We start from the raw sequence: 27,688 nt of genomic DNA on the forward strand, positions 1-27,688 counted from the left end.
AAACAGAAAGTAGAAACTGACAGAGTTTTAGAATCCATAAGTCCCAATATCTGACAAAAGGAATTCTAGAAAGAACCAAGTAAATGGGGAGGAAGAAATTAAACAAAACAAAACACCACCAGTAAAACAACATTTTCCAGAACTGAAGAATATGCATTTCCAAATTAAAAGGGCCCACCAGTGGAGTGCCCAACCCAAAGAAAGAAAAAAAGACCTCCATGGGCGTGAACCTGGGAGGCAGAGCTTGCAGTGAGCTGAGATCACGCCACTGCACTCCAGCCTGGGCGACAGAGTGAGACTCCGTCTCAAAAAAAAAAAAAAAAAAAAAAAACCTCCATGGCACATTATTAATTTCAGATCAACAGTGATACAGAGAAGATCCTAAAAGCTTTCAGAGAGTGAAAGTGGTGTCACACAGGACTGGCATCTCATATTAAGAGTGACACTAGAGCCAGAGGACAATACGAAAATGTCTTTAAAATCCCGAGGGAAAATTACTTCCAACTTGGAATGTTCTGTAGCCACCAAATTACTAATCAAGTCTGAGGACAGATCCAAGACATTTCCATATTTTGAAGACTCAAAAATTTTACCTTTCATGTAGTATGCCCCTGGAAGATTAGTCCTAGCAAAAGAGGGAGTAAATTGAGCAGGAGGAAGACAGGCTGCCAGTCAGTGGACTTCCCAAGACCATGGAGAGGGAAGCTGTTGTCACAGAGCAGCAGCACAGCAGGCTGAGGGGCTAATGCGCTCCAGAAAATACAGAGGAATTGATGGGTTTATTCAGTGTCTGACCAGCTGGGCCAAAATAGTGACAGGATATAGTGGCCAAATTAAGGATAAACATATAGGTAAGAATGCAAGTAAAAACCGTGAGGCAATAATTTTAGGACAGGCAAAAACCTACATATGAGAGGAAGTGGAATTGCCAATATTGCCTAATATTGGTAGACAAAGACAGACTCAATAAGCATGTTTTTAAGACACAAGGAAATAAATACTCCTTGGCTCTGTAAGTGAACAGTATAGATGCCTCTCACTATCCAAACACTTAGCCTTCATCCTTTAGACGGAACAGATTTGGATACTTTTCTGGAATCTGTTCCTCATCATTTGAAATTCCACTACTCACATCTGAAACCCAGAAACCAAATAAATTTGGATGTACAGTGTCTCTCATTTTCCGAGCTTGTTATCTGACTTAGAAACTGGATAGATTCAGATACTTGATATTTACAAGCTTGATGTAACCACGTATCTTCACTGAGAATGGAGAAGCCATAGGGAAGGGATGGAGGAAGGAAAGGGGGTGGAGATGTGTGACAGCCAAACCCTCCTGTACGTGATGGAAGGTTCAGAGATCACCTAAATACCTAAAACCAATAAATGAAGAAGTACACACTTCATAGAGATATGGAGTAAATACTAGAAGAAACAGCTAAAAGAGTGAAAAGTAGTTGCCTCTAGGGAGACAGGACTAGCAGTGGGTAGAGACAGGGCAAGGGACTGCCATTGAATTAAGTTTTTAGTACAACTTGGCTTTTAAACTGTACATGTATTACTCTGGGGGAAAAAATCACATAAAAAGTTTAATAAGAACACTAGCCTAGAGAACTGGGTTCTGGCTCAATGTCTGTCACCAGCCAACTGTGTTTGGTTGAGCAAGACACTTTTGATCTCCAGGTCTCAGTTGCTTCATCTATAAAACAAGGAGTTGGAGTCCTTCCCAACTGTCCAATTCTATGACTGCATGGTTCTAATGTGCAAATTTGGGTTCTCTGCCAATGTTGGTGGTGTCATCCAAACTTGAATTACTGGACTGTAATATTATTTAGCATTGTGCTAAGAAAATAGCATTTTATTACATAGATATATAGCTAAAAAATGGAGACATTTGGAAAAACGTGCAATAAGAGAGTCTTGTGATTTGCCAGCGACACAGAGGAATGTAAATTGTGACTATTTTGCGGAAGAGTGCAATATGGAAGAAAACACAGGATCATCAAAGAAGATAAAACAACATGGCCACCAAGAAAAAACAAAGCAATAATAATCAAATAGACAAGGAGGGTTAGACCCAGACCAGGTCTAAATGAGACAGAGGCTGGGGAGTGGAGAAATAGGACCTTCCCAGGGTTTTTATACAGGTGAACAGAGAAGTCTGAATGGTAGATGATTTTGGCAAAAGCTTGAGACTGGGGATGACAAATGATAAGAAAGATAGTAGCTGTAATATTTCACAAGAGACTTACAAATATTTTACCTTTGGGGATATAGAAGGAAGAGCTGATAGGGTTTGCCATCGAGGACAAAGGTATAAAAAAGACGCAAGACAGCAGGGACCACCTGAACTACAGGTGTCCAGGAAGCACAACATCTCAGAGTGAGGCCACCTTGGATTCCACTCCAACCTGTGTTTAATGTATGCAGAACAGAAGGTGAGGTTGAAAAGGAAAGGATGGGGACTCTGTCTTTGCTCTGGGTCAAGAATACAGAAAAAAAATCTGACAGTCAAAGTGGCATCCATATTTGCTGAAACTGACTTCTCTTGTTGGATTTGGAACCTCTTTCCAAAACAAACAGCAAACTTCCTTTAGATCCAGGAAGTAAAATTCATTTTTATATCATTCATTAAACATTTAAACCATTCACTTAAAAAGAGAACAAACATTTTTATTGTGGTAAAATAAACCCCTCGTTCTCATGGACACGGTACTCTTTCATGTCTTTAGGAGAATAATAGCAAATGTTTATTGAGCACTTGCAGTTCAGAGACCATTCTAAGAGCTTTATGCAAAATATAGTTGACCCTTGAACACCATGGGTTTGAATTGCATGGGTTCACTTATATACCAAAGTTTTTCAACCAAATGAGGTTGAAAATACAGTATTTGTGAGACACGAAACTTGCCTGCACAGAAGGCTGACTTTTCATATATTCGGGTTCCGCAAGGCTGACTGAGGGATGTGAGTAAGCACGGATTTTGGTATACCCAGGGGTCCTGGAACCAATTCCCCGCGTACACTAAGGATGAATGTATCTTGTTCAATTTTTTCAACAACCCTATGAAGTAGCTACTATAGATCCACAACCCCTTATCCAAAGCTCTTGGGCTTAGTGGTTTTCCCAAATTGAATTTATCAGGTTTTAGTAAGGTCATATGGTGTACATTATATAACAACCCAGCAGTCAGGGGCTGCATCCTATAATCAGAAACACTAATATTTCTGCAGTGAAACATAGGAATAATCACACTAATTTGGATAAAGTGCATAATTAATAGTCATATGTCAGTTCAGGACAGACTTTGATGCCAAATGAGTGTGCCTCAAATTTAGGGGAAAAAAAACCAACTTTGTTTTCAGAGTGCTTGAAATGCACTCTTCAGAAATACAGATCAGAATTTTTATCCCTATTTGATAGATGAGAAAACCGAGGCACAAAAAAAAATTACATAACTTGCCCCAAGGGTCAGGGATTGACCCAGGCAGTGTGGCCCCAAACCTAGGTTCTTAACTGCCCTTGCCATATTGCTTCCTTGTACGTGGCTCACAGTTTAGGATTGGGGTTTAGAGGGCATAAATTACATTTTTACCGCACAAGTAGTTAAGGAACATGGTATTCAGAACCAAGCAGAGTCCTGCTGATACGGAAGAGAGCCAGATGACATCAATGCTTCCCATCCCTGAAGGACAGGGAGAATGACCTGGAGGAAGCCCAAGGCATGGAGTTGTCCATAGCAGATCTTGAACCAGAAAGGCTCCAGGCACACACAGCATCTTAGAAAGGGGCTGTGCTTGCTTTTAATCCCATAGGATGAGGAAAATACAACAAAGTCCCAGATAAACCAGGTAAATATGGCCAGGGAGACAGGTGAATATGAATGTAAGAACTGAGGAGGCAGCAAAGAGAAATAATGACTACTGTTTATCAAACACATACTCTATGCCAACTACTGTACTAAGCACTTTGTAAGCAATATCGTGTTTTTTCCATGCAAAAAGTTTCTGAGGGAGAAACCATTATTATTCTCATTTTATAGAAGAAGAGGCTGAAGCTAAATGCACACAGTCCACAGTTTGTTGGAGGCAGAGCTTAAGGGGAAGAAAGAGCTGGTGGGAGAAAAAGTACAGGGTTTGGAAGCTAGAAAATTCACTGAGGGAGATGAGAGCTGTGAGCACTGACAATTTCTAAAGAAGCAATACATGGACTCCACCAGTAAGGGTATTCATGGCTTATGCAATGAGAGCTATTTTCTATGAAGATACTTCTCAAATTATGTCTTCATGGAATAATGCCTTTGACAGGGTAAATGAAAAGCAAGTTTAAATACTGGATAAGCAGTCTTATTTGCTTTTTCACTAGGGAAGATAAGCAAATATGTAGCTCCCAATCGCCAACTTGGAGAAGGCAATCAATACATTTGACAGGCCGCTCAGTCCTCAAATAGTGAAGTGAAAAAACAGCCATTTCCAGGCCAGGTGCTGTGGCTCACATCTGTAATCCTAGCACTTTGGGAGGCCGAGGTGGGTGGATCACTTGAGGTCAGGAGTTCGAGACCAGCCTGGCCAATATGGTGAAACCCCATCTCTACTAAAACTACAAAAACAAAACAAAACAAAACAAAGCAAAAAAATTAGCCGGGCGTGGTGGCGTACGCCTGTAGTCCCAGCTACGCAGGAGGCTGAGGCAGGAGAATCGCTTGAACCTGGGAAGTGGAGGTTGCAATGAGCCGAGATCAGGCCATCGCACTCCAGCCTGGGTAACAGAGTGAGACTTTGTCTCAAAAAAACAAACAACAACAACAACAAAAAAAAAGCCATTTCCCACTCAGAGAGAAAGCTCCTATGGGCCAGCATGGAGGAAGGAGGGGAAATACTGGGGCAATTTTATGATGATTTATTTAATGTAATTAACAGCTACAAAACACCCACAAATATACACTCATTGAGAAGATCCACACTACTGCCAGAGTCCCCATCTTCAACTTAACCAAAATCATAGATTTCAGCATGCATTATCAAAATGCATTTACTAAAGTAAGGCTACTTCCAAAGACAGAGGAGAAAACATAAAACTTCCTTTTCGAACTGGCCAAAGACAGAGTGTTGTTTACATTCCAAGCAAAATCACAAGCACTTAACAACTGGATGTTACTACGACCTTACAAGGACCTTCTCTGGAAAGAAGAGGTTGAAAAGAAAACAGTAGTTGTTGCAAACTGTGCATATCAGGTTTTCTAAAACATTCCCTGCAGGAAAGCTGTTGTGGGGCTCAAAGCTTACCCTTTGGGGGCAAGGCTTCTAAGTAGGCGGTAATAAGAAGCCTCCTTGTCACTGGGGACACACCAAGTGCCTCACTCAAAGCTAGCGGTGGTAGATGTTATCCCATCCCCTGACAGACCCATTTTACAGATGAGGACAAGAAGGCCCTGAGAGGCTCAGTTATTTATCCTACTAGGTCACGACAAGTATAGGAGGTAGATCCAGAAATTGACCTGGGGGTCTGTCCCTATAACCGGAGCCTCTATGGCAGAGCTGGAAGAGGGGCTGGAGTCTTTATTTCACTTCTTCCCGCTCTTCAACTTGAGCAGGGGTTCCATATTTATCTGTTTTACTGATTCGGCTTTGGCTTAAGATTTTCTTTGGAAAATGATTCTATCCTTCAAACAACAACATCAACAACAAAGACAACGGTTTTGAAAACCACTGCCCCATACCTGTGACCAGAAGAGTTGTTTAATTCCCCCTCCCGCCCAGCCCTGCCCCATGGCGGGCGTGGGGTATGGCTATTGATGACTGTGGAAGAGGATAAGATGTCACTGTGTAGGAAATGTTATACATACCTAACGTGTGATTTGGCAGTGGAAGATAACATCTGAGTCATCAAGCAGCCCCACATCAAAACAGTAAATCAAAAGCAAATGATGTGGGAAAACAAATTCCTGTATTCTTACAGAGCCTGTGTTGGGAGGATTCCCATCCCAGGACTCTTAACCCATAAATCAACAAATCTCTCTAAGAGGCAGCTAGAACCAACATTCCCGCTTCCACTTCTGTGCCAGGAAAGGGAGATTAGGACAGTGCCTGCTATGCCATGTCGGGTCCAGTGGCCCCAGAGACAGGCAGGGGCTGCACTTCCTGGGACCCCAGCTGCAAAGAGTGTTTTACTTCTGCAGAGCAGTAAGCATTTGAAAAGGCAGGGTTCACAGAGCTGTCCTATTGAGACTTTAGAGACATCTTCAAGTCCAGTGCTTCTCAATCTACGTTCCCAGGAGCCCTGGAATACCTTGGAAGTATCTCAGTTCACTCTGGGGGCATCTGCCCCTTCTTCTTCAACCGCAACAGTTCCTCTTTTTGTGTTTTATACAGAGGGCTCTGTGTAAAGTTTGGATAAAGAATGAGGTGCTCCAGTCCACCTTTACCATAGATGGGGTGATTGGGGCCTAGAGAGCTAAAGTAAGTTGTGCAGTGTACACACTTGTTGGTGACCAAGCTCTACCCTGCCTGACCAATGCCTGCCCTTTATGCTACCCTGGTGACACGAAGAATTCTACTTCAAAATAGCTGTATAAATGCAAATGCCATGCAGTCTTTTCACTGTAGCGAGAAAGGCTGAAAGCACATTAGGCTCATTCAGGAGGTCTCCTAAATTGCTCTGGGAAAACCCTGGGAGATTTAAAATGCCTAGAAAGCAATTTGTTGTAACAGCGCTTCCAAATTTCCAATTTCCAACTCTGTGGGCTGAGCTGGGCAACAGGTGGACAAAATCATTACATAAGGAACATCTGCTGACACCCACTATGAGAAGGTCGTGGCCCAAGAACTATGAAAAGTGCTCTGGGATGCTTTTGGTTAAACGTGGCAGGTTGATAAACTATGTCTATCTCTACTCTCTCCTGAAGCCCCACAAAAAATGACAGTAAATTTAATTTTAAAAAGCGTAAACTACCAGAACAATGTGATAGTCCTACAATATAGGAGATTAGAGTAGACCCAAGATGCCAGTAAAATTCTGGCTGCTGCTGCAGAGCAGTTGGATAAATGGTAAATGACTTAGCTGAACACAGTTAGTGGGTGGGGTGAAGTGGGGGGCATTAACATGGGCTGATTTTAGCCCCCAAAGCCCAGAAAGGCTACCTTTGAGAACAGGGATATTGGGAGGGCTAAGCATGGGAAGCTTGGTGGGAACTCTGTATAACCTACCTTGGTATCCTTTGTTTCTTCTCTGCAAAAGACTGAAGAAATCAGAGTTGTTTAAGAAAGGACATGTAATAATAGTATGGCAGGTGATTCAGCTGTGAGTAATACTCACATGTTCATAATAATATAAGCCCCTAATGCCGATTTAGTGAAAAATGGCCATGTGACTATATTGGCAGGCTGCAATGGAAAAGGGGTGTGCAGTGCGGAGGGCCTATTGAAGAAATAAGCCCTCACTTTTCATGGTGGCAAGTTAGTAGATAATATAAAGCTTTTAAGAATCTTGAGATGGCAGGAAAACCCAGTTACCTTACATTATAGAAGTAAACAGAAAAGAACAGTGAAAAATTTTTTCAAAGTATTTGCATTTGGGGGGTAGAAATTGAGAATAGGGAGGGGATTGCTAATTTTCTGCAATTCGGAAACTCAAGAGCTCTGAACCCAAGTTTTACCCAATTTTGGTGACTAAACTGCCTTCATAACAACACCCGACTTGAACTGATGTGAGGCTATTTCTAGTCTTTATTAATCTGTTTAAGTGTGAAGATTACGATTTGCTACAGAAACACCTTATGTGTTTGATGACAGGTGACGCCCCAGACCTCAGTGAGTGTAAATCGATTACTTTTCCAAAGTCTGAATAATTCTGAATTCGAAAACACACCTGCCCCCAAGGGCATTGCAGATGCCCGTGCACCTTCCGTGCACCAATAACTTGGAGTAGTTCTGGCCCCTTCCCTTCCTCCAGTGCTCACCCAGCCACTGCCTGCCTGACTTCTCCACGTAAAGCTTTGAAAGGTGAAGTTGCCACTTTGCATTCAGCATGTCCAAAACAGAACTCCTGATTTCTCTCCTCTCCGGAGCCTGCTTCTTACACAAGTCTGCCCGTCGCAGTTATACCACCATCATTCACCCAGTTGCTTAGACAAAGAACCTAAGAATCTTCCTTGACACCTCTCTCGCCCACATCCCACCTCTAATCCCTCAGGAAGTAGAGCCAGCTCTACCTTCACAGCTGCTAACCACATCCATTACTATCTCAGCACAAGCCTCCCTTTCTGACTTCCTTGCTTCTACCTTTACCCCAGAAGAGCAGATTCTCCACAGAGCAGAGCTTTTAAAAACAGAAATCAGACCATGTCTCTCCTGATTAAAACCCTCTCATGGCTTCTCTCCACACCAGGATAAAGTCCTTACTCCTCACATCACCTACAAGGCCCTGTATGGCTTGGCTTCTGTTTCCCCCTCTGACCTCCCATCCTATCATGTTCCCCTTCCTGCCTCAGGGTCCTTGTACCTGCTGGTCCCCAGGTCCCCTAGACTCTCCTGACCCTCACTGGCTCTTTCCTCAAACCATTCAGTCTCCCTTGACCACCCACAGCCCCTCACTCACAATCTCCCTGCTGCATTATCTTTTGTTCACTCATCTTGCCCCTACTAGATCATAGGTGCCATAAAGGCAGGGAATTCTGCAGTCCTGTTAACCCCTGGAGCCCCCGCATTTAGGACAGAGCCTGGCACACACTACATGATAAATGAATACCCATTAAATAAAAGAGCAAATAGATGTACTCATTTACACCATTTAGAACGTAAAGAATACAGTGAAGAAAATAAAATCAGCCTTGGAATCCATTGCACAGGTATAGACATATACAAATAAGTATGTGTGCTTAGTAGTAAAAATAATTAGTAATGTTCTATATCTTAATAGGGATTTTGGTTTCATGAGAGTATCCATTTGTCAAAACTCAGAGAAGGTATACTTAACATTTGTACATTTCATTGTATGTAGTTTTTTCCTCAAAAGAAAAAACCAAATAGTTAACACTAGTTAATGATATGCATGCTGGAGTATCAAGGGGAAAGCATGCTGATGCCTGAAATTTACTTTAAAATGCATTTAAAAATCAGATGCATTATTGGATGAAGAGAGGGGATATAGATGATAAAGCAAATATAATAAAATGGTAATGATACAGCCAGTGGTAGTTATCAGGAAGATTTCACTGCAAAATTCTTTCAACTATGCTATGTGTTGAACATTTTTATAATAAAATGTTGGGAAAAATTAATTCGGATATTGATTACAGTTAGTATTCAACATGATTTACTGAATATTTTATGGTATTTTCCCATGTCATCATTGTCTTTGTTTTGTTTATTATTTATTTATTTTTGAGACAAAGTCTCACTCTATTGCCCAGGCTGGAGTGCACTGGTGTGATCTCAGCTCACCACAACCTCTGCCTCCTGGGTTCAAGCAATTCTCCTGCCTCAGCCTCCCAAGTAGCTGGGATCACAGGCATGTGCCATCACGCCCGGCTAATTTTGTATTTTTAGTAGAGACAGTTTCACCATGTTGCCCAGGCTGGTCTGGAACTCCTGACCTCAGGTGATCCAGCTGCCTTGGCCTCCCAAAGTGCTGGGATTACAGGCGTGAGCCACCACGCCTGGCCTCATCATTGACTTTGAAAGCTTGGTTTCACACAGCTGTATAGTATGCCACTGAATGGCTATATCACAACTTACTTAACCAGTCTCCTATCTTTGGAATGGGCCACCTTCAATTTTTCACTTTTATCAACAACAGAGTAATAAAAATCCTTGTATATAAATCTGTGTGCCTAATGTTTACTTACTCAGTTTATATGCCCAGAAATGCAATAGTAGGGTCAAACGTCGTAACATTTTAGGATCCTGATATGCACACTGCCTTGCTGAAGGGTGCCATTCTAATGGGTATATTCTTATTTTCTGATGAGTCTGTAAGTTTCTTGAGAGACAGCAACTGCTTTGCTCTGCCTCCCTCACTGGGCTGAGCGTACTGCCACGCACACTGTAGGCTTGCAGAAAAACTTCAATAACGGTCAGAGAACTTATGACTAGAACGAATCCTGCCGCACTGCTGAGAACGGGGAGAGGTACTCTTCTTTACAGGAAATTTGAGGCTGCCTTCTTGTGATGGAGCGGAAAGGACAGGAGAGGGCTGCAGACGAAAGGCAATCTAGCAGCCAAAACCAGGGTCTTTCAGATGCCTACTGGGAATCCAGGGCCAGTTTTTCCCAGGGCTAAAAGTGGTCTCTGGGACTCACTGAATGGGTTTTGGTTGAACCAAAACAATGGAACCCTCTTGACCCTTAAACAGAATGAGGTCAAGCTGCATGAATGCTGGGGGAGAGGCAGGGTGCAGGAGGGGCTTCACTTTCTGTACTCCATGCCCCTGTGGAAGCTGTTTTTTTTTTTTTTAAATAATTTATAAGTGTGTGTGTGTTTTTTTTTTTTTTTTTTGAGACAGGGTCTCACTCTGTCACCCGGGCTAGAATGCAGTGGTGCAATCATGGCTCACTGTAACCTCCACACCCCGGGCTCAGGTGATCCTCCCACCTCAGCCTCCTGAGAAGCTGGGACTACAGGCGCATGCCACCATGATGGGCCCATTTTTGTATTTTTTGTAGAGATGGATTCTCGCCATGTTGCCCAGGCTGGTCTTAAACTCCTGGGCTCAAGGGACCCACCCGCCTCAGCCTCCCAAAGTGTTGGGATTACAGGCGTGAGCCACAGTGCCCAGCCTTAATTGTATAATTAAAAAAAAAAAAAAGTTTCCAGAGGTAAGGGGCCCAAGTTGGTGGGTTGACTCTTTCAGACCACGCACTTGAAGTCAGCATGTGAGTCTTTCAGCCTGAACTCCAGTACACCAGCATTTCCATTTCAGAGCTCAGCGGAGACGGACTCCTCACTTCACACACTGGTCTTAGTCCAAAAGTTCATTTGTAAGTTGTGGTTTGGAGCTTGGAACATATTTCCCTATACAATGGAGACAGTTTCTCTTCTGGCCAACGAGAGCTTTTCTGACCCTTCATAAAACCAAAATAAATCCCATTTTCTTAAACGATAGAAAAACCCTATTAACAGAAATACTGAAGGGGACTTTCACAAGACTGGTGACGGCAGAAATTTATCTAAAAAAGAAACTTTCTTGGGAAGTTTGGCTAGTGGCACCCTTCTCTCTCTCTCTTTTTTTCAAGAGGAAGAATACCAAGGGAAAAAAACCCTCAGAACTTTCTGAGGAAACCAGCTAAGCGATAAAAAGTGAGAGGGGAAAGAAGTCTTCAGAAACTGTGAGAACAAGCTTGCTCTGAGGTGAAATGATTCAATTTATCCAGGGAAGAAGCAGCTGGCACGCGCTGCATCCCCCAGAGTAAATTAAAAGTAGAACGGTGACAGCCAAAAGAGGCAGTGCCCCAAACCAAGAGGACTGGGGGAGAAGGGGCATGGGATGGCGCTGGGCTATGGGGGACAAGAGATGAAACCCACAGGAACCCCAAACTCTCGCAGTGAAGGGAATACGCCTACTGCACAGAACGTGGAGGTTTCTATCATGTCAAAGAGAAAATATTTAGCCGAAAGTACTCTTATACCTGGACCCTTGAGAATTTAAGTCTCTTAATCACACAAGAGCTTCAGGGTCACCCAAACAACCAAAATGACCCAAGGATCAGAAAAACAACCCAAGAAATGAGACGTATATGTTAAAAAACCCAGGAGAGAGTGATTAGGGAGAAAATGGGATGCCAGCATTTAAATGGTAGGGCAACAAGCTCCCAGCTGAGGGTGATGTTTCCAGAGAAGTGGGGAAGGAAAAGTAAATTACCAGGGACAGATGGCAAACAATATCAGGTGGCATAAGGGTCCCCAGAAGAAAGTGTTGGAACTGGGAGAAATCAGGGCAGGTGGTGCCCTCCACACATCTGCCTACTCCATAGCACCTGGCCCTGAACAGAGTCTCAAAAGGACATCTCAGGATTTGAAATCATCTTGAAAGCAGTCTGTTAGGCTGTTCTTGCACTGCTATAAAGAAATACCCGAGGCTGGGTAATTTATAAGAAAATAGGTTTAGGTTGGGTGTGGTGGTTCACGCTTGCAATCCCAGCACTTTCAGATCACCTGAGGTCAGGAGTTTGAGACCAGCCTGGCCAAAATGGCGAAACCCCATCTCTACTAAAAATACAAAAATTAGCCGGGTGTGGTGGCGTGTGCCTATAATCCCAGCTACTCGGGAGGCTGAGGCAGGAGAATCGCTTGAACCCAGGAGGTGGAGGCAGGATACTGACATTGCTCGGCTTCTGGGGAGGCCTCAGGGAGCTTTTACTCATGGCGGAAGATGAAGCGCGAGAGTGAGTGGGTGCCACACACTTTTCAAAGATCAGATCTTGTGTGAACTCAGAGCCCGAGTTCACTTATCACCAAAGGGATGGCTCAAGCCATTCATGAGGGGTCCACCCCCATGACCCAAATACCTCCCAACAGGCCCCACCTCCAACACTGAGGATTACCTTTTAACATGAGATCTGGGTGGGGACAAATAATCCAAACTATATCATAGTCATCCACTGGCCTTCTGATTCCTTCCTACTTCTTTGAATCTACAATGCCCTAAGATGCACCATTATTTTATCTATTAGTAAGAAATAAGAAACCAAACTACCCAACGATGACACAGCATGAAATTTAAGATGGATCCCTACTTTGGAGAAGTTAAAATGTGGAAAAAAAAAAAAAAGTGGGCATCTTAGAATCAGTGAAATATGAAGGGTTGGAAGGATATACTATCTGGCTGTTTTCAGAAAGGGTGCATGGGACCATGACACTGCCTCCCATCCACAGCACCAATGAAAGGGTGCCAGTGAAAAGATTCACTTGGCAAAGATGTATCATCCCCAGAATGCACATATGACGGGGGAAGGAAGAGCTGAGAAGGAGGTGAACGCATGAACAGGGAGCAGCAAAAGCCAGCAGGGACAGAAGGACTCCCTGGGGATCTGCTTTACTGTCTCTGTGGAGGGTGGACTCAGCCATGGAACACGTCCCTGGCCACCCTTCTCCACTCACATGGCGAGCCCGATGCCAACAGTGGAGGACTCCATGCGACAAGTGGCACTCTGGACCTCTGGGGACGTTTGCCAAATGCCTGCCTCCCTCGTGAATGAACACCACACATGTGCGCTCGCTCTCGATGGCGCAGGTCCTAAAAGCAGGAGTCGGGCTGCACAGGAAATGTTTTGCAAAGAATGAACCAAGTCTTCTCCCTCGGAAAATAGCTTCCCTCCAGCCTCCTTCAAGGGAGTTGGAAAGGAATGCTTCCCATTTGCAAATCAATAACTTACATTGGCTGTGTAGACAATAAAGCGCAATATGTGATCCTAGAGACCCATAATGGCTCAGTGTTCTAACATAATCCTGCCCTCCAAGAAGCAGACAAGAAAACGACACAGGCCTCCCAGCTGTGTCTGCCCAGTGCCACACCGAGGGCTGGTGGTCTGCCTGTCGTTCTTTCTTTTTTTGGTGGAAAATCAGAAGGCTTCGGCTGAGTATGCTGCCAGGAGCTGAAGACACTCGACATTTTACCATTTCCTACTTTTCACAGCTATTTGCATAAGCGTTGTTAGGAAAATACCTATACCAGGAGGGAGATGGTTTAATGGAAAAAGCATTTCAATCATTCACTTTCAGCCAGAATTTCACACACTCGGAGGCACTTGACATTATCCTTGGAAATCAGGAGAGAAACAGCTGCTGCATAGGCCACACTCCTAGGGATTTCAGCCTTTTGATACAAGAGGAGTGGCCTCTGCAGAAATTGGTTAGATTCTGTGAAATTCCAGCCAGGAGCAGGGGCTGAGAGACTGGGTAATAAACTCATCTCTGTCCCACCTGGATCAGCCCAGTATCCAACCCACAGGGACAATAAAAAAAGGCCTGTGGCTGGCAAACATCATCTTCCCCGATTGTTCCACTCCCTTCTAATTACTCTGCGCGTCTGGCACCCAAGCAAGGGCCCAGAGCAACGTGGAAATGACCCGAACTCCTGGATCACCAGGCACCCTGCCAGCCAGGTCTCTAGGAGTCTAGGAATGTGCCATTATCAATCCACTTGCCTCATCTGAAGAGTTGGCTGGAGCACACCTCTACTTCCTTTTCACTCACGAGAAAGACTCTAGGAACCTCAGTCACTCCCAACAGAAAAGCAAAGGAATCCATTCCTTCACGAAGCATCATCTCTGCTTAAACCAGGCATTTCTCAGGTTAGGCAGAAATCTCTGAAGAACTCAGGATTGCCCACTCAACTTTAGGGAAGCCAGCCCCTGCGGGAAGCCACCCATGCAAGGCAACCAATCAAACTAGCCAGCAGCATCTGACACGCTCAGCTGTGGGTGTTCTAGATACAAATACAGAGGTTTTTCCTTTTACAAAGGCCAAATGGCATGCTGTTATGGGCAACGGCTCAGCTGAGAGACGTTTTTAGGAAGCTGTTGCTGCTGCATGAAAAAAAAAAAAGCTTGTGGATTTTGTGCACTTAAAATGAAAATCAAAACTTGAACATGGAAGATGGTTGCCTGATGGTTTGGCATCTCACCCTGGCCTAAACACAAATCCAACCCCAGGCTTTCTGTGCCTCAGCCCAATGCACTCTTTACTGCCTTCACTCCCAGTTTGCTGGGCACATGGGTGTAAATGCTGGCAGCTTCCCCGTTTGGACTGGGTTCAAGATGGTACCTGATTAGCACGTATGAGCCTGTTTGGCCATTCAGCCTGCACTGAATGGTCCATCTGGGGTGTCTGAATGGCAGCTGTTACAGTTAGAGCACAAGGTGAGATGCGATGAGTCTTCTCCCTTTTCTCCCTGCATCTCTGCTCAGGATACCCAGAGGAGAGGGAAGAACTTAAACACCCCACAAGGCATGACAGCCTTAGGTCCAGCCTCATATGCAGGGCAGAGAGGACTGATGAGTATCTACTTTGTTGCACTCAGAGAGCCCATGAACACCCATGGGAAAATACACCTACTGAGCACCTACTATGTGCCAGGCATGGGAAAGAGGAATATAAATGAGACATATAAATGAGACGGTCTGTGCTAAAGGAACCCAGAGCCCACCAGAAAGGAGGACAGGTGAAATAAGAAATAATACAATATTATTATATGCTGTAACAGAAACACCTGAAATGTGCTATGTAAACAGATGAGGACTTGGCTAATTCTGCATGGGTCTGAGGGCTGGGGTGGTGTCCGGGAAACCTCATTTGAACTGGGCCTTCATGGATGAGTAGGAAGTTGCCAGGTGGACCAAGGCAGCAGTCAGGATCAGAGGAGTGAGAGGAGAGGGTGAGTGGTCTGTGGAGAGCACAGGGACTCTGCCGGCAGGCAGTGGCTGGGCCTGGGAGGGCCCACAAGGGCCACAGTGAGGGGCTATATGCCAATTTCACCCAGCAGACCCCAGGGAGCCACTGGCATGAGTGTAGAAGCAGAGTGACAATCCGATCTGAGTTCTAGAAAAGTCATGCTGGAGACAGTAAAGCTGGATTGGAGAGGCACTAACCAGGAGAAAGCCCAGTCAAGAGGCTACTATGAAGGCGCTAGAGAACCAGCGCGCTTGGACAGCCTGCTGCCATGGGGAAGAGGAGGGGCCAGAGCAGAAGTGCTTCAGGGTGGAGTCCACAGGGCTGCAGGTAGCAGGAAATGATGCCTGCCTGGGGCCAAAAAGCCTGGCGCCTTGAATGTGTCTGAGTCCAGGCTGCCAACACACCAGCTCTTCTGCCACATTTTCTGAACCTTCCTGATTCTCAGATTCACCAGTGCCAGAATCTGAGCAACACCCTGGCTCCCAGCTCTGTTATGTCTTCTCCAGATCACATATACTGTCCCCCATAGCTTACAACCCAGCTGTCAAATGCTGGGCCAGAGAGCCCCCCTGTCCAACCCCTGCATCTCCACCGGCTCCAGGGCCAGAAGCCCCAAGAAAGAAATGGGGTATACTTCCCACTTGATTCTGTCTACAGACCGCCTTCTAAATACAAAAAAGAAGTAACTTACCGGAGGTGAGCGCACCCTTCCAGGTTTACCTGCCCCAGCTGGTGTCAGGAATTCCAGGATTCATCTGGTTTACCTTTGCCCCCAAGTTCTGGCCCCATGGAGTGACAGCAATCTCAGGGTCCTCTCAGAAGCCTTATAGGGACATTTTCCTGTGTCCAGAGAAATCTGGACATAAGACAATCCTAATGTCCTTGGTGAACTCCAGGAGGAATGCATTTCGGGTAAGGCCAGGACAGACCACTTGGGCAGAAGAGCTCCAGGTGTTTTTTCTATAAATCTCATTGCTAATATCTGAGACAGAAGCAACACTGAGCTTTGTGTGTGCTGCACAGTGTTTATGTTTATAAGACAGTTTCCCGGTGTCCAATGGCATTGGATCCCACAACACCATGGGAGGTCGGGGGGTCAGGCACTCCTAGAAGGCCGCATGGAGCAGAGCATGAGACCGCAGGTTCTGCAGTTGAAATGTCTGTCCTGGAGCACTGCTCAGCCTCTCACTGGCTGTGTCATCTTGGACTAGTACTCTATTTCCTTGTGCCTCATTTTCTCCAGCTGAAAAATGGAACTAATACAGCAGTCCTTGCTTATCCACGGTTTCACTTTCCAGTTTTAGTTACATGCAGCCAATCATGGTCCAAAAATATTAACTGGAAAATCCCAGAAGTAAACAATTCATAGGTTTTAAATTGTGCACTGTTAAGAGCAGCTTGATGAAATCTCATGCTGTCCGTTCCATCCTACCTGGGATATGAATCATCCCTTTGCCCAGAGGATCCATATTGTCTATTCCACCCGCCTATCAGTCACTTAGTAGCCGTCTCAGTCATCCGATGGAAGGCTGTGGCATCTCGGTGCTTGCATTCAAGTAATCCTTACTTTCCTGAACAATGGCCCCAAAGTGCAAGAATAGTGATGCTGGCATATTGTTATAATTATTCCATTTTGTTACTAGTTATTATTGTTAATCTCTTACTGTGCCTCATTTAAAAATTAAACTATCACAGGTATGTATGTATGCATAGGCAAAAACGGTAGACACAGAGTTTAGTACTATCTGTGGATTCAGACATCCACTGGGGGTCTTGGAACTGTATCCCTTGTGGATAATGGGGACTAGTGGACTAATGCCTAGCACATAGTGGGTACTTTATAAGCATTCTTAGAGAAAGATCTGCAATTTAGAATGACTTAAACAGAGTGCTCCAGGCTGAGGAACTTGCCTGAGGTTGCCTGGCTGGAATGTGAGATGGGGAACTAGAATTCTTTGGCTCCCAGACTGTACTCTTCATGCCACGTCAAGCCACTCTGGGAAGCACCTAGTCTCTGGCCAGTCCCTCTTCCTGCCTGGGAAAGGGCCTTTACATGGCAAACAATATATTTTGTCATCTTACAGCAATAACCATTAAAGTAGAAGGTTGTTTTTTTTTTGAAAATTTTTATTGAGGTAAAATTCATATTACACAAAAATTAATTATTTTAAACATTGCAAAGTGTACAATTCAATGTGTAATCCACAATGTTGTGTAGCTACTACCACTATCTAATATGAGAATATTTTTACCACCCCAAAGAGAAACCCCGTACTTCCCAATTCCCCTTTTTGCCCAGCCTCTGGCAACCACTAATCTATTTCCTCTCTACGGATTGCCCTATTCTGAATGTTTCATATGCATGGAATGATCCAATATATGGTCCTTTGCTTCTTTCTTTCACTTAACATAATGTTTTCAAGGTTCATCCATGTTATAGCAGGTATCGATATTTCACGCCTTTTTTTATCTGAATAGTTCTCATCGTAGGATATACTACATTCTATTTATCCATTTATCATTTGATGCACATTTGGGTATTTCTATCTTTGGGCTATTGTGAATGGTGCTGCTCTGAACACTGGTGTACAAGTTTTTGTGTGACCTTAGGTATATAACTAGAAGTGCAATTGCTGGATCATACCATAACTGTATGCCTAACCTTTTGAGGAACTGCCGAACTGCTTTCCACAGTGGCTGTGACATTTTACATTCCCAAAAACAATGTGTAAGGGTTTCAATTTCTCCACAATCCTCGCCAACACTTGTAATTTTCCTTTCTATTTTAAAATATATATAGTATTATAGTCATCCTAGTGGATGGAGAGTGGTGTCTCTTGGGGTTTTGATTTGCATTTCCCTAATGACTAATGACGTTGAGCATCTTTTCATGTACAGTACATCTTTAGGTTCTTGATATTAGGGAAGTTGAAATAAAAGATACGAAATCTTTAGCTTTTTTTCTTAAAATGAAGGCGTGAGCTTGGTGCAGGCAGAGCAAGCTGATCCACCTAGAGACTGCAGCAGGGAAACCGAATACCCAACAGACAGGGTCCTTTCGTCATTTCCTAGTGCAGCAAGCAAATGGTGGCCCCAAGGTTAGGGTGGGATTTGGGAAGGCTGCACCAGCTCACAAAAGCTTCCACATCTACCTGGGGCCCACCCTGGTTCTGTTTCTCTGGTTATTAGGTCCTATCTGTCTTTAGAATGGCAGTCCAACTTTGTCCACAATTGAAGGTGGGATTAGCAAGATGGTCTGAGATGCTCAGCTTGCAGACCAATTGTGGGCCTCAGAAAAGCCGGGGCATTAAGGATAAATGCCACATGACAGATCCATCTAGGAAGCTAAGTGAGCAGATGGCCCCAAATGCCAGCCAATGGCAGGTCTGGGCACTCACAGAAGCAAAACCCTCCTGTGGTACAGGGGCAGCAAAGTGACTGAAGGCTGACTGATGTGTGAGCCCTGTGAGCCTTTGACTCACTCTGCCAAGGGCAGAGGCAGAGTACAGCTAGGCAAGCACCTTTTGGAAAACAGGCCACTGGCCACCACTGTGAGGGGTGGTTACCCTAGGCATGGGTGTTCCAGGACCCAGTTTCCCTCTTCTTTTCAATGCTGCCTTCTGGCCATTTCATTTTTCAGGGTCTTTTCAAGAGACAGGAGAAAAGAAAACACCATTGCATGTTTCCACAATTCTTGTAGAAAGCTATGGCCCAGGGATGGCTGGAGCCAATGGATTCCTGCCCTATTACTGTGTAAAAAGTTATCCCAAAACTCTGGTTTAAAACCACAATTTGTTATTATCTCTCACAGTTCAATGGATTGACTAAACTCAACTGGGCAGTTTTCCCTTACGATCAGATGTCAACTGAAGCTACAGTAGTATCTGTAGATCTACTGAGCTGGATGTCCAAGATGGCCCATTCACATGGCTGGCATCTGATGCTTGGTGTCAGCTAGGCATGTTGACTGGAGGGCCTCCACCCCAAATGGCCTGCACTTCTTATAGCTTGGTAGCTGGATCCAAGAAGGAGCATTCTGACAGTGAGTTTTCAAAGAAACTCAAGCAGAAGTTGCAAGACCCTTGTGACCCAGCCTCCATGTCACTTCTGCCATACTCTATTGGTCAAGACTGAATCACAAGGAACACTCTCCAACTCTTTGAGGCTAGTATCACCTTACCAGAAAAAGACATCATAAGAAAACTAAATCCCTTCTGAATATAGACATAAAAATCTCCAACAAGACACTAGCAAACCAAATTCAGCAATATATAAAAAGGATTACGTACCATGAACAAGTGGAATTTATCCCAGCAATGCAAGAGTGGTTCAACGTATGAAAATCAATCCATGTAATATACCATATTAACATAATAAAAGGCAAAACCACACTATCATCTCAATGGACACAGAAAATGCATTTGACAAATCCAATTCCCTTCTTAATAAAAACACTCAACCAACAAGAATGGAAGGAAACTTTTTCAACTTGATAAAGTGTATTTATGAAAAGCCCACAGTTAATATCATACTTAATAGTGAAAGATTTAATGCTTTCTCCCCAAGATCAGGAATAAGACAAGAATGTCCTCTCTCACCATTAGTACTCAATATTATACTGAAGATTCTAGCCAGAGCAATTAGGCAAGAAAAATAAATAAAATGCATTCAGATTGGAAAGGAAAAGGTAAAACCATCTCTATTTGCAGATCACATGACCTTATATATAGAAAGCCCTAAAGAATAAATACACACAAAGAAAACTATGAGAGTTAACAAACAAGTTTAACACGGTTGCAGAATAAAAGAACATATATAAGAATCAGTTGTGGGCTAGGCATGGTGACTTATGCCTTTAATCCCAGCACTTTGGGAGGCTGAGGTGGGAGGATCACCTGAGGTCAGGAGTTTGAGACCAGCCTGGCCAACATGGTGAAACCCTGTCTCTACTAAAAATACAAAAATTAGCCAGGCATCGTGGCAGGGGCCTGTAATCCCAGCTACTCAGGAGGCTGAGGCAGGAGAATTGCTTGAACCTGGGAGGCAGAGGTTGCAGTGAGCCAAGATTGCGCCAATGCGCTCCAGCCTGTGTGACAGAGCAAAACTCTGTCTCAAAAAAAAAAAAAAAAAACAGTTCAGTTATATTTCTACACACTAGTAATGGACAATCAGGAAGTAAAATTAGGAAGACAATTTCATTTACAATAACATCAAAAATAAAATACTTACCAATAAGTTTAGCCAGAGAGATGTAAGACTTGTACATGGAAACTAGAAATACAGTTGACAGAAATTAAGATCTAAGTAAATACAAAGCCTTCCCATGTTCATGCATTGGAAGACCTAATGTTGCTAAGATGGTTTGCATTCTCTAAACTGATCTACAGATTCAACGTAATCTTCGTAAGAACCCTGTCTTTTTTTTTTTTTTAAGAAATTGACAAAGTAATCCTAAAATTCATATGGAAATTCAAGAAGTTCCTATTGTTTCAAGCCAAAACAATTTTGAAAAAGAACAAGTTGGAGGACTCATACTTTCCGGTTTCAAAACTTTCTATGAAGCCACAGTATCCAAGATAGTGTGTTACTGGCATTAGGATATATAGATTAATGGAATAGAACTGAGAGTCTAGAAATAAACTCATATTTACGGTCAATTGATCTTCATCAAGAGTTCCAAGACAATTCAATGGAAGAAAGAATAGTCTCTTTCAAAAAATGATGCTGAGACAACGGGATAGCCACATGAAAAAGAATTTGGGCCCCTACTTCACACCACGTACAAAAACATACCTCGAAAGAGACCATAGATCTAACGTAGGAGCTAAAACTACAAAACTCTAGAATAAAACATAGGAGCAAATCTTGTGACCTGAAATTAGACAATGGTTTCTTAGATATGACACCAAAAGTGTAAGCAATAAAAGAAATATTTGATAAATAGGACATCATCAAAAATAAAAGCTTTTGTGCTTCAAAGGACATCATCAAGAAAGCAAAAAAGACAACCCACAGAAGGGAAAAATATTTGCAAATTATATCTGATAAGAAATATATAATTTCTTATACATATCCAGAATAGATAAAGAACTCTTAAAACTTAACTGAAAGAGAAATAATCTAATAGCTATTAGGGACGCTAAGGTGGGAGGATCGCTTGAGCCTAGGAGATTGAGGCCACCCTCGGCAACACAGCGAGACCCTGTCTCTAAAAGAAATAAAATTTGTAAAAATGGCCAATAGGTGCTATCAAGCACATTAAAAGATGGTCAACATCATGTAGTCATCAGGAAAATGCAAATCAAAACCACAATGAAATACCACTTAACACCCACTAAGATGGCCATGGTAAAAAAGACTGATAATAACAAACGTTGGTAAGGATATAGAGAAATTAGAACCCTCATACATTGCTGGTGGGAATTTAAACTGGTGCAGCTGCTTTAGAAAACAGTTTCACAGTTCTTCAAAAAATTAAACATGGAGTTACCATATGATTCAGCAATTTCACTTCTAGGTATCTACCCAAGAGAAAACATATGTCCACAAAAACTTACACACATGCTCACAGCAGCACAATTCAAAATAGCCAGAAGGTAGAAATAATCCAAATGTCCATCAACTGATGAATGAATAGACAGAATGTAGCATATCCTACAGTGGAATACTGTTCAGCTACAAAAAGGAATGAAGTATTAATACCTGCTACCACATGAATGAACCCTGAAACATTATGCTAAGTGAAAGAAGCCACACATAAAAGGTCCCATATTATATAATTCCATTTATATGAAATGTTCAGAACTGGACAATCCATAGAGACAGAAAGTTGATTCGTAGTTGCCAGGGACTGAGGGGAGGAAGGAATGGTCAGCAACTGCTAATGGGTACAAGGTTTCTTTTGGGACTAACAAATATGTTCTGGAATGAGATAGTGGTGCTGGTTGTACAACTTGTGAATATATGAATACCAAAAACAACTTTAAAGGAGTGAATTTTGTGGCATATGACTTATATCTCAATGGCAATTATTAAAACACACACATAAAGTGTGTCACAGGGTGAGCCAAGCGTCACAGAGAACAGACTACATGGGAGGCGTGTTCCCTGCAAGGGCACCTCTGAAGACCAGTTACCATGTACGCTCCAACTCGCTTCTTGTCTTGATGGGTGAGATCATTGGGAGTTGGCCACTAGATTAAGGACTGGATGGATCTAGTTTTAACTTTTGATCCTGAAATTTGAGAGAGAAATCATATCCTGGTATCTTTTGGGCTTCTTTATCAATAGCAAAACAGTCAGACAGGACCTCTAGCACCAAGGAGAAAGCATGCAGGCTGGAAGCCTAGAGAAGAGGTGCAGCTGAGAAATAATGTACAGCAGCAAGGGCAGGTAAAATCAGGGCAGGGTTGACTCTTCTAGAGCCAACCAACAGGTCCAGATGTGGAAGGTGCTAAGCAAGACCTGAATTGTAAAATTATTGTTTAGCCCAAGAACAAGAGCTCAGGACAGTAGAAAGCACATGGGTGGTAGAGATGGACAGATCCAGGTTCAAATCCTGGCTCTGCCACTTACTAGCTGTGTGATCTTAAAAGAGCTACTTAATTTTTCTCTGCCCCAGTTTACTCGGCTCTTTGCAGGGTGATAAGACTGAAAGGCTAATATATGAAAAGTGCCTGGCATATAATAGTTGTTCAGTAAATGGTAGTTTTTATTATTAGTACTGTCTTGTCAGCATAATTATTCATACGAAATGGCCCCTGCCAGCATTCAGTAACACCTGCCATGTGGTTTGAGAGTTATCTGGAAATTTCTATTTTCCTAGCTACTTCGGTCCTATAGGCAAGATTGGATAGAAAATGTTTGAACATTAAGATTTCCTAAAACTCATGTGATCCAAATATGACAGACATGGGTAAGTTAGCCTGAATCTATAGAGGGCTCTTAGAAAACAACAGGAAAAAAGATTAATAGGCCAATGGAAAATTAAGCAAAAACCATGAAAAAGCAACTCATATAAGAACATACACAAAGCTAACGAAATGTTCAACCTTATTAGTAATCATAAGAATGAAAACTAAAATAAGATAACATTTGAACTTATTAAATCATCAAATATCTGACAATCTTTGGTGAGATATTGGCCGGAGTTGGGAAAACAGCCACTCACGTACACTCCTGATGGGAGTATTAATTGGAACAATATTTCTAGAGGGCAATTTAGCAATGAGTATCAAAAGCCTCAAAAATAGCACACTCTTAGACTCAGCATTCCACTTCTAAGAATTTATGCTTTAGAAATAATCATGAATGTGTACAAAAATTTAGCTACAAGGATATTCATTTGATTGCAATATTATTTTTAATAATGAAAACCTGAAAACAACCAATATATCCAATGACAGGGAATTAGTTAAATAAATTATAAAACACATTTACAATGGAATACTTAATAACTAGGAAAGGTACTCACATTATCAACATAATACAAAATTATCCCATTTTTGTAAGTTACAGGAAACAAACAAAAGGTCAGCACGGGTTAATTCTAGATGACAGGGGTATAGGCTAGCTTTTTTCTTCTTTTGTTGATGTGCATCTTCTACAGTGATCACATATCACTTTTGCATGAAGAAAAAGCATCATTAAATAAATCTACTCATGGAGGTCCAGGCCCTCCATGATTGCAGCTCAGTGCACCCAGCCTAGAGCACGCTGCTCCTTGGCCCAGTGACTATTCTTCCAGCCTCCAGTTCCCTCGGTCTGCCAGCCAAGAGTGTGTTCTCAGGGCCGGGTCACTGCTTTCTGCTCCTCTCTGGGCCCTCTCCCTGCACTGCATGGCTCTAGACCCAGGTCTGCCACTAGCTATTACCCCAGTGGATCACTTGGTCTCCTCACCTCCATTCCTCCACCTGCAAGTCCCATGACCTAAGGCTTATCCTCCACTCCTATCCCCTGACACAGCAGTCTGAAAATAAAACTGCTCCACTGAATTTGACCATTATTGCACCATTATTACCACCCTATTATTAGTCCATCAGAGGGGACAGGCCATCACCACTGGCCTGAGAGGAGATGGACAATCTCAACAGGGCTTGGAGGTGTGCTTTCACTTCCCTGCCAAGGAGGTGGCAGAAGGCTGGTCACCGTGGCAGAAGGCTGGTCACCACACCAGGGTGCCACTCCTTGACAACACCACAATTGCCCAGAGGCTGTCCCTATGTAGTGATATGCAGGTGGGGAGGGCTCTAGCAAGAAGTTAGTGTGACCAGATCCCTTCTGACAGACCTGAGATGTGCCAGGAATTCTTAAGAGCAAGAGGGTCAAGCCTGGTTTTCTCCCTGAATCTCCACCCAAACACCAAAACACCAGGGCTGGGCCCCCGCTAGAAGATGTGCTGCTCGTGGATCATGCAGGCTGTACCCAAAGACAAGTCACAGGAAGCTGCCTCTCTTACAGGGTGGTGCCGTCCTGTGGTTTCCCACCCTCTTGGAGGTGTAGCCATTGTTTGCTTGGTTTCATGACACCTCTTCTCCTCCTGAAAGTGCTGTATGTAGATTTTCCTTCTAAGTGAAGTGAACACAAATGATTCACCAGGGGCCCTGAGGTCACTGGGGCTCCCTGAGGATGTTCAGGCCCCTGAATGACAATGGGTGCTCTGAAGTCTGGGCCACTTCCTTCCCTCCTGCTTCCCATCTGAACTTAGAGGCAGATCAAGCCCCAGCTGCTCTCAGCTCTTTAAACAGAGTTGCCCTGATGGGCTGGCAAGTTCATACCTGCACCTTCTGAGGCTACCAGAAGAGCTTTCTGTGATTCTTCAAATTGCATGCTTTATCTTAAAAATTAATGCAAATTTTTCTTGATACTCTATTTTTGCCCTACTGTATTTTATTAATTCTAAGCTGCACTCACCCCCACTTCCATTGTAACATCTTTAAAATCAGGATGTCTTAGAATCCACAGCGGCTGTAGTTTAACTGGCAGTGCTTTTTCTCAATGTTACATAAAATAACAATGTATTTTCTGATAAATGGCATCTTAGACTTGATGAAATATAATGATAAAAAAATACTTTCCTGTAGAATTAGAGTTGAACTGACGTTCTGAAAGATGTGCCAGGTTTGCACACTCCTGTCTCCCTGCCTAGGGCCCTGGTTTAAGGACCATTTCTAGATGTTATTTCCTCATGCCTGTCATGCCCCATGGCATCGGAAATACAGCCTTCACCAGCACACTGTTCCCACAGGAGAGGACCATGAGGAAGCTCATCCTGAAGGACACCCCCTAGTCCTCTGTTCCAGGGGCTACTCAATGGCAACCAAAGGAAATGTTCACTGCTCATTTCCCATGGGCCATGCATTGAGTTAAATGCTGTGTGTTCACTTCCTTCAACTTTGCCAACAACCCTATGAGCTAGCTGTGATCATCCCATTACGCAGATGGGAAAAACGAGGCTGTGAGAGGTTATAGGACTTTCCTCTGTGCTGAACCCAGATCTCTCTGACTTAAGAGGCCTAGCACTGATCCCTGTGCCTCCTGAAGAACGAGCACAGAGTGAGCATGGGCTTCTGCTGCAAGACACTGTGGTGTCTCCCTCTGCACAGAAGGGGTACCCACGCTCCATATGGCCTGCCTGTTTGGAAAGTGATCCTTACTTGCCTGCAAGAGAGTCCCTCTCAGGAGCTCCTGGCCTCCCGTCTCCCCAGACTCTGCAAATGCCCTCAGTGGGGGCCCTGGTGTGTAGGCTGAGCTGGAGGACAATATAAAGACAGAGCTCAGAGAGAATGAAAGTCAATATCAAAAGGGGCAGAAAGCCATCTCTGTCCCCAGGATATGTCACTTCAGTTTTTATTCCTTCCTGCTGCCCTGCTTCCTTATAAGCTACCTCTTCACCTAGACACTTCCAAACTCAACTTCCCACAACACCTCCTTCCCCTTGCTCTCAAATTCTGGCTCTTTTTTTATGTGTATCCCACAACTGATTTACAAACCTGAAACTAACCCCGGGAAACCACTGGATTTCTCAGACCTGCCCTCTCCTCCAGGCAATAATACCAGCTACCATTTTTCTGACCATCTATAGTATGGCAGCTGGTGACTTATCCCTAATCTTCCTAGGTCTGGTCCTGTTGTCCAAATGAGCAAGCAGAGGAACAGAGAGGCAAGGTAGCTAGCCTAAAGTCACACAGCAAGCAAGCAGCAGGGCCAAGAAGTTAGCTAGGGTCTGACTGCAAAGCTGTGCCTTTCCCCCTGCACCATCAAGTTCCTCGACGATCAACTATACGCAGAGGTGGGACTGCAAGGTGGCTTCTCCAGCTAGCATACATATTACCAGTCTTTCTCTGTATCTCTGTCAGTCTGTCTATCTCTCAGTAAAAATCTAAACACCAATCATGTCAATAGGGCTAAATTTGCAAGTGGCTGTCTCCAGCCCTTTACCCCAAACAGGGAGGACTCTTCCTCAGGAGATTTGCATGTATCACAAACCCTAACACCAAAATGCAACTTTTAAAGCAGCAAGCTCATTCCTTGCGTGTTTCCATCCCCCTCCCATGTGGCTCGCCCCCTTGTTATTTCTGGGCACAGGTGTGTCTCCCCCACAAGCTGTAATTTTCTTTAAAATTTTGTTGTTGTTGTTGTTCAAAGGACGAAGAAGTCCACAGGAAAGGAAAAGGAAAAACCACAGAACTGTTCCCAGGAGAAATGTGCACACACAAAACACGCCCTCACACCTCTGCAATTCTTCATGCAACAGGAGAGCTTCACAGGGCACAAGTCAAGAATCACGATTCTGTTTCCCTCTTTCACCCTCTATTCTGTGTCTGTACACAGTGAGTGCTGAATAATTTTATGAAGGATCAATGCCACTACTTCTCTCTCCTCCTCCTTCCACCACCATCTTTGGTCAGAAAGAATGTAGCTGTTTACTTTATCACACTTTCTATGAGGCGCTTCCCTGGCTCTCAGATTTCTAAGTTCTCTGTACCATCCTCCCTCTGTGAAGTTCCATCACCTTCCTGTTCTATGTCGTCCATACCCTGTTCCCAGGGGCTTGCCCCTGCCTCTCTCTAGTCCCCCATGAATTTTGCCAGCTTTTTATTGACAGGCAGCCCTATACTACTTGCAGGGAACTTACAGTCCTCCCCTCATCTCACAGATGCAGATCACCAGGACTTGCTCTGTAATTGCACAAGGTTGTCCTGTTTTCTGACAGAGGGAGACTCAATCCCAGGAATCTTGACCCAGTTAGTTCAGCCTTCCTAACCCTCCCTATACAACCTCTGCCCAGCAATCTGCTGCC

At 43.7% G+C, this 27,688-nt stretch overlaps 1 protein-coding gene across 16 annotated transcripts in view; it reads right to left on the reverse strand.

The window, feature by feature from the left end:
• The window catches only part of ATXN7L1 (ataxin 7 like 1), a 267,359-nt gene that overhangs the window by 214,830 nt on the left and 24,841 nt on the right, over positions 1-27,688 (reverse strand). The window lies entirely within an intron of this gene.

Source organism: Symphalangus syndactylus, chromosome 6 (assembly GCF_028878055.3).
Source record: "Symphalangus syndactylus isolate Jambi chromosome 6, NHGRI_mSymSyn1-v2.1_pri, whole genome shotgun sequence".
Taxonomy (NCBI): domain Eukaryota; kingdom Metazoa; phylum Chordata; class Mammalia; order Primates; family Hylobatidae; genus Symphalangus; species Symphalangus syndactylus.